This window comes from Perca fluviatilis, chromosome 2 (assembly GCF_010015445.1).
Source record: "Perca fluviatilis chromosome 2, GENO_Pfluv_1.0, whole genome shotgun sequence".
Lineage (NCBI taxonomy): Eukaryota > Metazoa > Chordata > Actinopteri > Perciformes > Percidae > Perca > Perca fluviatilis.
In genome coordinates this window covers 43,663,870-43,673,298 of record NC_053113.1, presented here as the reverse complement: position 1 = coordinate 43,673,298, position 9,429 = coordinate 43,663,870, and the positions used below count along the sequence as shown (strand labels likewise).

The window sequence follows — 9,429 nt, the reverse complement described above, 5'->3', positions numbered from 1 at the left end:
GTGATCAAGAAACCAATATCTGTTTTATCAGTTATATGACTCATGGTTGATTTAATGTGTCACCCATACAGTAAAAGCGTTCGCATTAGTTTCAAATTTGAATGTCAGATATCCTACAATTAATCACAACTTTGTTGTTGTGAATGAAAAATTATTTTGTATAGTCTTATTTTATTTTTTAAATGCATTTACTAAAATTAGAGCTGCAAAGATTAAGCGATTAGTTGTCAACTATTAAATTAATCGGCAACTATTTTTTATAAAAAACAGGTAAACTTGTGTGATGTCAACTTGTTGATTGTGAATATGTTCTAGTTTCTTCTCTCCTCTTTGACAGTAAACTGAATATCTTTGAGTTGTGGACAAGATATTTGAGGACGTCATCTTGGGCTTTGGGAAACACTGATCCACATTTTTCATAATATTCTGATATTTTAGAGACCAAACCACTCATCCATTCATCTAGAAAAGAATCTAATCATTAATCAACAATGAAAATAATAGGTAATTACAGCCTTTATTAAAAAAAAACTCTGTATTTATATGTATATTGCAAAAAGGCAAGGTTAATTCAGATGCCTTTTTTGCCCCTTTGCCCCTTGATGCCCAAAGTGCCCTTTTGTCAAAGCAAAAAAGCAACAAAAAAAATGTAATTAAAGGCCCTTTTGTGAAGGCCTGCCCAACTAAATTAATGAATAATAATTTATTCGTAATTAAAATGAACCACATGATGACCTTTCACCTGACGACCTCATCCAGACCGGGACGATTTGCCGCACGCGCATTTTTTTAATATTGTACCAGAAGGAGAGGATCTTCAATACCGCGGCTGCTGGTATGTGCTGTTCTCAGCGAAGCGGTGTGTTTGTAATGTTTACTGATTATTATTATTTTACAAGAACGACGTGAAGAGAGCATGGAGCTGTTGTTTATATTGCTGTGTGCAGGGGTTAAATTGGGCCGGGGCTCTCCGGGCCTCAGCCCCGGAACATAAGCCTGCTCGTTTGTCCGGATGTGCCTGCTTGCAGTCTAAATGTCACAATTTAGTCTCGGCGGAGATAAGATGAGAACAATCAGAACACGGCAACAACCCGCCCAGAACTGCAGACAATTCACTGCGGGTCAACTACATAACACCAAAGTGTCTCCGTCAGTAGATAAAATGACTTCTCCTAAAGCTAAAAACCCCGTTCGCAGCGGTGGAAGCCCGGTGCTCAGAAGCTCCACCGGCCGCTACGAGTTCATGTCGCTGACCAAGCCGTGGAACCAGTTCTCGCTGTCGCATCTCCTCCAGTGGCAGGGCTCCGAGCCGGCCACGGAGAGCCCCACTCGGCGCCGTGTGTGTGTGTGTGTGTGTGTGTGTGTTGTAGTAAAGAGAGAGAATGGGAGAAGGAAGTGTGTGTGGTGGACCTGGTCACCACAGACCCAAATCTTCGCAGCTGTTGCTACTGTCATATGCTGCACTCTTCATGTGGCACATTACGTTTGGCACATGGGTCACTTCTTATATCATAAAGGTAATACAATGTGTAATCAAGTGATGATTGATTAACAGTAATGTAAATGCTAAATGCCCTAATGCCTGTTGATACTACAACAATGCAAAGTATAGGCTCACAACCTTGCAGTTTTGCACATATCATGTAAGACTCAATTTCTCCATTTCTTTGCACAAAACTCTCCAGAAAGTGCCATTTAGCAGTTTATTTTTCAATTTCTTTTTCCCGGGGGGGCATACCCCCGGACCCCCCTAGGGAGAGCCCCCCCCACATAAGAAATCTCATTTTAACCCCTGCTGATAAGGCATTAAATAAAAATATACTGTACTGTACAAAATGGGCCACGTTGATTTTGAATAATGACGATGTGTTTACTATAACAGCTATTCTTTACTATTCTGTATGACAGAGAAGAAAAAGCCTTCAGATTGGGACAATTTATGACACTTCAGTTTGTAATTCCAGAGTTATTAATAGGTGCAAAGAAAATAATTTTTTAAACTTTTGACCTTAAAATGGTCTTTTCTAATCTGATTCTTTTTCAAAACTGCATAACAACATTTGCTGCCATATAAATACAGAAGTATCCATATCGATACACATATCAGAAAGGAATGTGTCACAATATATTGATATTTTGAGCACAGCCCTATTTAAAGTGATGGTTCGGAGTAGTTTCACCCTAGGGTCCTTTGCACCATGACCTCAAACCAAACACCCCCCCCCCAGAAGCTTTTTTCACCTGGGTCGAACATTGGACGAGTTAGCGTAGCGTAGCGTTATCAGCTGAATAGCTTAGCGCAGGGGCTAATGGATCCGAAGTGTCTCTTAACATTACCCCACTAATAATGCCCGAAATGATACCAAACGTCTACAGTAGTACAAATAGGTTATGCACTCATAAAACGATGGATTGTAAAGTTTGTAAGTACACCAGAAGTTTATATAAATAACGCTTGCCTGCTGGCTTCTGCTCTCTGCAATAACTTTATATGAAGGTGAATCCATGAAACAGTTACAGAAGCTAAACTATTTTTTTTTCTGCAAACTGCAAAGTAGTAAAATAAACTCAAATCGAATGAATATACATACAAACAACTTTAACATTATTTCCCTTTCAAAACTAAATAGTTGTAAGCTAATTGTATAAACACTACCTTGGCCACCGGTAAGTTAGGTTGTAGTCTGGTTGTAGTGGGCGACTGAACGTAGCTCCGCTGTCAGCCTCCTTAGCTGTTTGAATAATGTTAGTAGGTTGGCGGACGTATTTCAGTGAGGCAAGACATCTTAAATCCAGTGTTTTAATCATTGCTCTGAACCCGTCTTTCTCAACGGTCTGTAGCGGGACCGTAGGTGGATTGCGTTCATAGTGTTGGTCCGCTGCATGCTTGAAGTGACAGGTCTTTAACGTTAGCATGGTAACGTTAGCACGGCTGAGTAACGTTAGAGCGACGGGCAACAACAGTGGCTAAATTATGTCCGATTTTTTAGAAACAAAAAGCAGAGGGCTTCTCCCTTGAGCACACGTTGTTCTGGTGTATCTCCGGTCTTTCTTCATCCTCTAGCTAACTTTCTTCTCGGTTCTTGAATGTGCAGTAGCGACCGGAGCCTCTCCCAGCTTAACAGACTGTTATGCTACCTGGCTAGCTAGGCTAGCAGCTATAATGTTACCCAGCATGCCGTTGGGCGGTGTAGCTACATTTGTAAATGTAAAATTATTAGTGTTAGAAACTGTTTAAGTCACAAATTGTTATATGCTATGGTGTTTTATCCTTTTAAAGAGAGTTAGTTGTGGGTTATTAATTGTTGTGTTATAAAGTTACTACCATGAGTGAGAAGGGTACGCAGTTAACAGGGGTTGCGGTGCTGCGATGGAGTAAAAAGAAACAAAAAAAAAACTGGATCGGCCCGTGGATCTGTTAATTTTTCCAATCCCTGATCCAGCTAATTTTTTTTTTATATCGGGCCTGATATTCGATCCTAATATTGGATCGGCGCACCCCTAGTTCATATACTGGGCTTGATTGTAGATGGCTGTCAGGTTTGCATGGCGGGAGAGGTGATGGTGGAATGACGAGCAGGTGTGTGTAGTCAGCTGGCAGGAGCAGGTGGGAGGAGCGGAAAACACAGGAGACACAGAGAGAGGCAGGGCCAACAGAGGAAACTGATAGTGGAAATGAAATAGAACTAGGAAACTATAAAACTAAAACAAAAGACTCACAGCCAGCCGACCCCAACCATCACAGGGATTGGAGTCATTTGTCTGTCCAGCCTGTGTCCCTGATCAGTTAGTTGTGTCTTTGGATGGTAACCGAAAGCTTTACACTTTCCAAAGTGGAAATCGGTGAGTTATATGTACACATTTCCTTGTTAACCTACTCTACATCTCCTTGCAGATCAAGTGCAAGAAACCAGGAAGGGGTAGGCACCACTATTGGTGAAGAGGTTGAGCAGGTTAACAGTTTCCTTTCAAGATGTGCTGTGACCACCAAATACATGTCAATGTCAGGTTGGTAAATGTACTTGCCTTTTAGAAATGTAGATTTATAAATTTATACAATTGTTTCTGCACTTTTACAATGTATAATAATCATAATCTGGGACTTCTGAAAATGTGGGCACTCTTTTGGCCATAACTAGTATGAAATTCTATTGCCTAATTTGGGTGAACTGCTGATAAAAACTTGCCACACAGTTTGATTTGTTTGTTTTATAATCAACAGTAAGGACAGACATGTTAACAGTCCATGCCATGGGGTGGAATGACCGCAAGAGGGACAACCTCTATAGAGCCTTGTCTTCAAGATACTACAAGGTTTGTTAAGATTTTCTATCAAACAATTAGATGCTATATGTTTCTGGCTGTGATCAATCTAGGGGGTGGCTGTGGCTCAGGAGGTTGAGTGTGGTTGTCCACTAATCATAGGCATCTATGGTAGCAAGTGTGATGTGTTTGTGTGACAGATTGAAAAAGAGGCAACATTTAAAGTCAAGTGGTACAAGTCTATATAGATGTGTTACATTTACATTGAAAGATGTGTTGCATATTTTCTTATATTTCTTATAATTCAAGAGTATGAAATACTAAAGCCTTGTAAATCTTATGTATTTATGTTTTTTATATATAAAGTTTTGCTGCATGTATTTGTATTGCATCTGACATATTTTTAACCCTTACACAGACATTAAAAAACACCATGAGGCAACTGTGACCCTGAAGAACATGCAGGAACAATGTCAGTGTTCTGATTACATACTGGAACAGTGTAAAGGACTGGTTAAGATTTTTTTCTATGAAATGTATATTGTTTACTGGAGGTGTTTTGTATTATAGAAATATACTACTGGTCAAAAGTTTTATAACACCCCAATTGTTTTTGTTTTTTTAATGACATTTTAGCAGTTCAAGTCCAATGAATAGCTTGAAATGATACAAAGGTAAGTGGTGAACTACCTGAGGTTAAAAAAAAAAGTAAGGTTACCCAAAACTAAAAAATAATTTTACAAATTTTACAAAAAGGCCTTTTTCAGGGAACAAGAAATGGGGTAACAACGTAAAGCTGTTCTGCAGCAATGGAGGTTGATCAAGCTTTAAAGTTGGTGCTACCAACTCCCACAGGTGTTCCAACTTGTCTGGATTACTTACAACCCCCTCTGTTTGTATAAAAGTATTTTTGGAACACACTGTGGTACCATACCCTCCTGAGCATTATTTGAACAGTATTGTACTGCAGAAAGTAGTGTGTTGCCATAAAAATGGCGGGAAAAAGGCAATTAACAATGGAAAAGAGACAGACCATCATAACACTTAAGAATGTTGGTCTTTCCTACAGAGAAATTGAAAGTCCAGGTGTCAGTGAGTACAGTATTCTTCACCATCAAAAGGCACTTAGAAACTGGGGGAAACTCTGACAGGAAGAGGTCTGGCAGACCCAAAGCCACAACAGAATCAGAAGACAAGTTTCTGGGAGTCAACAGCTTGTGTGATAGGTGGCTCACAGGACAACAGCGTAATAGTGGTCGTGATAAGCAAGTCTCAGTTTCAACTGTAAAGAGAAGACTTCGAGCTGCATGTTTGGTAGGTCGAGTTGCAGCAAGAAAACCATTGCTAAGATGTCAGAATAAGAAAAAGAGGCTTGCCTGGGTGAAGAAACATTGTCAATGGACTACTGAAGACTGGAAGAAGGTGTTATGGACTGATAAATCAAAATTGAAATCTTCGGTTCATCACGCAGGATTTTTGTACACCGTTGAATAGGCGAAAGGATGGTTCCTCAGTGTGTGACATCAACTGTCAAACATGGGGAGGAAGCATGATGGTCTGGGGCTGTTTTGCTGGATCCAGGGTCGGTGATTTGTACAGAGTGAAAGGCACCCTGAACCAAAACTGCTACCACAGCATTTTGCAGCGCCATGCAGTACCCTCTGGTATGTGCCTAGTTGGTCAGAGGTCCATTCTACGGCAAGATAATGACCCAAAACATAAGTCCAGTGGCCAGCACAGTTACCAGACTTAAACCCCATTGAGCTGGTTTGGGATGAACTGGACAGAAAAGTGAAAGCAAAGCGACCTACAAGTGCCACACATTTATGGGAACTTCTGCAACAGAGTTGGGAAGAACTTTCTGAAGAATATTTGATTTCCATTGTAGAAAGAATGCCACGGGTGTGTTCAGCTGTTATATCTGCCAAAGGGGGCTACTTTGATGAGTCAAAAATTTAGAATACATTTTGGTTTATACATTTATTCCATGTTTTCTTTTTTAACTTAAATTGTTCATTTGTACTCATTTCAGAGTACAATAAGACATAGAACTGCATGAATTTTAATAAAAACCTGGAAAAATTGGGGTGGGTGTGTGTGTGTGTGTGTGTGGACTACTGTTTTATTTTCTCTATTTGAAGATTATTTTCTAGTTGATTACGAAATGTTTTGTATGGGATTGTCAGTGATATGATGGAGGGAGGGGGATTGAGCCTCTTACCTTAAATCAAGAGCACCATATATTTGGATCAACAAATACAACTTATGTTTCAAATAAAATATTTATTTATGACATCATTAGTGATCAGGGGCCTCATTTATAAATGTGTAAGTAAGTAAACTTTATTTATATAGCACCTTTCACAGACAAAATGGGTCACAAAGTGCTTTACAGTAAAATAAAAACAGAGCAATGACAACACATACAAAGCTATATGGCTAATAAAATGCTTGTCTAAAAAGATGAGTCTTCAGATGTTTTTTAAAGGTTTCCACAGAATCCAAAGCTCTCAAGGCTAAAGGGAGAGAGTTCCAGAGCACTGGGGCCACCACCAAAAATGCACGATCACCTCTTGTTTTAAAACGTGTTCTAGGAACAATTAAGAGTTCCTGACTTGAAGACCTCAGAGAGCGACCAGGAGTGTGTGCGTGCAGTAGATCCTGGATGTACGAGGGCGCTTGGCCACGTAAGGCTCTATAGGTAATAGTTAAAATTTTAAAATGCACTCTAAAACCAAGCGCTAGCCAGTGAAGAGCCTTAAGCACAGGAGAGTAATGCGCGCCTCCTGCCGGTCTTAGATAAAAGTCTTGCTGCTGCATTCTTGTAACGACTTGCAGTTTGTCCAAGGATGATTTGTTTAAGCAGGTGTATAGTACATTGCAATAATCCAAACGAGAAGAAACAAAAGCATGAACAAGCATCTCCATCTCTCTTTGAGAAACCACAGATCTAATTTTAGCAATGTTCCTGAGATGGAAAAAACAGGAACGAACCACGGACTTCACATGACTGTTAAAACACATAGATTTGTCAAAAATGACACCCAAATTACGCACAGCATTGCGGTCAGATACTGATAGAGTCCCAATAGCCTGCTTAATCCTAGGGGTAATATTATCTGGGGCAAAGATCATCACCTCAGTTTTGTCAGAGTTTAATTGCAGGAAATTGTCAGCCATCCATTCGTTAATGGAGGCTAAACAATTATGCAATAATGACAGTTTGTCTAGCTTATCAGGGCCGAAAGATAAATATAATTGGATATCATCAGCATAACAATGGTAAGATATACCTTCAAAACTACCAATAATCTTACCAAGAGGAAGCATATAAAGACTGAATAGCAAAGGGCCAAGCACAGAACCTTGGGGCACACCACAAGACAAAGGAGCAGAGTCTGACATGTAAGTTCCCATAGCTACAGAAAAACTCCTGTCTGAAAGATAGGAAGAAAACCATTCCAGGGCTGATCCAGTAATGCCCACGGTTGTTTTCAGTCTGTCAATCAGAGTGCAGTGATCCACAGTATCGAACGCTGCACTCAGATCCAGAAGGACTAGAACAGAACATTTACCCCCATCAGCAGCCATCAGAATATCATTAGAGACTTTTAGTGTCATACGCGCAAAAGATGTACACTGCTCTCTACGCAAGAATTGGGATTTATAAAAAGCAAACTTGATGGGAAAATGTGCGGAATTCTCAAAGCCATTCTTACAATTAATATCCTACACAAACACCTGTTTGATCAATCTGCGGTGAAAAACACAAAATAAAACAAGATACTGTCGAAAATTCAAGCAATCTGTAATTATATTGGCATTTTATGGAATTTATTCTCATGATAAACAGGACAAATAATGATACTGTTTTTGATGCCTCCGTCTGGTGGAGCACATCATTTTAATATGGTCATTATATACAGTATCATAGTGTTTTATACAGTGTTTGTATGGCTTTAGATCGTTTTATTTTTGTTTTAAATGTTTTTTATTGTAGTTCTAAAGCATGTTTTAACCATTGTGAAAGGTACAATAGAAAGTTTTACTAATTAGTGCTCCTTGCACAGAACTATTTGTCATTTACAAGAGGTTTAATTCCGACACCTTTAGCTTTTTAGATACAACAAATTGATAGGTATAAAAAAGGCATGCCATGCGTAGTGATGCACAATGGCTATGTGACAAATGGAGACCGACAGCAAGTGGCCTCAGAGCCGGTTCCGACTGTCTCGAGCTGTCCTGTTGGATCTCTGTGTTGTTTTGGGCCCAGCGTTACAGAGGAGCACTCAGTGCCGACACTTCAAGGGGTGTCAGCGGCGGCTTTTTGCATCAACTTTAATATCGTACCATTTCTTTTTAATATGGGCCACGGTCCAACCTCTGGGGCTGCGTTTGCAACCATGTTGTCACTCTACAGCTTTTTTGGCATTAGTAATGCCCACACTGTGCCCGCCCAACATATTTTCCTCTTTTCCACCCCTCTAACTACAACTTCACATTGAGTGAAAGTCCTTTGTTTTGTTTTCCTCTGTGCGCATGTCGGTATGGATGAATATTAATTTGGGGCGTTTCACTGACTATTTATATATATTACTATATATTTCTTTATGGACCTGGTTTTATGCACAGGGGCCTGTGAAAAAAAGGTTTTTCGCAAGTTGGCAACACACGGTAGTCTTAAAGCCGGTACACACCAACTAGGCGGCCAACCCTCGGCAGAAAAGCCAGTGGAAATGATCAGTCGGGTCCGAGGTCCAAAAAACTGCCTCGGGAACACACTGAGGCGACACCGGGGTCACATGGGTTTGTTTTCTCCGGAAATTCCCGATTGCCCTGTCGCCGACTGAACGTCAGGTCGGCCAAAATGAACGCCGACAGGCCCCCAGACTGTCCAAAAATGGCCAATTTTCGGCCCTGTGTGTCCCGGGCTTTAGACATACTTTCATGCTGGAGCATACGCTTTCCTTTAAGGGTCTGACACACCAACCTGATTATCAGCTGTCAGACAGTCTGGTGAGGTCGGTGACTTGAGTCTGTTCAGTGTGTTCCGTGCCGTCGTCAGTCGGAGGAGCCGTCGGCATCCATTTTGGCCGATTTGACTTGCTGAATCGGCCAGTGGGCAGTCGGACTCAATGACCAATCTGATAAGTGGAGTGCTAGCCT

At 40.6% G+C, this 9,429-nt stretch overlaps 1 long non-coding RNA gene across 1 annotated transcript; it reads left to right on the top strand.

Moving 5' to 3' along the window:
* The first annotated feature begins 3,639 nt into the window (after window positions 1–3,639).
* Window positions 3,640–4,864, top strand: LOC120545612. Its single transcript, XR_005636718.1, has 4 exons — window positions 3,640–3,806; window positions 3,896–4,008; window positions 4,223–4,314; window positions 4,682–4,864. It is a non-coding gene; the product is annotated as an uncharacterized LOC120545612 (long non-coding RNA).
* The last annotated feature ends 4,565 nt before the right edge of the window (window positions 4,865–9,429 follow it).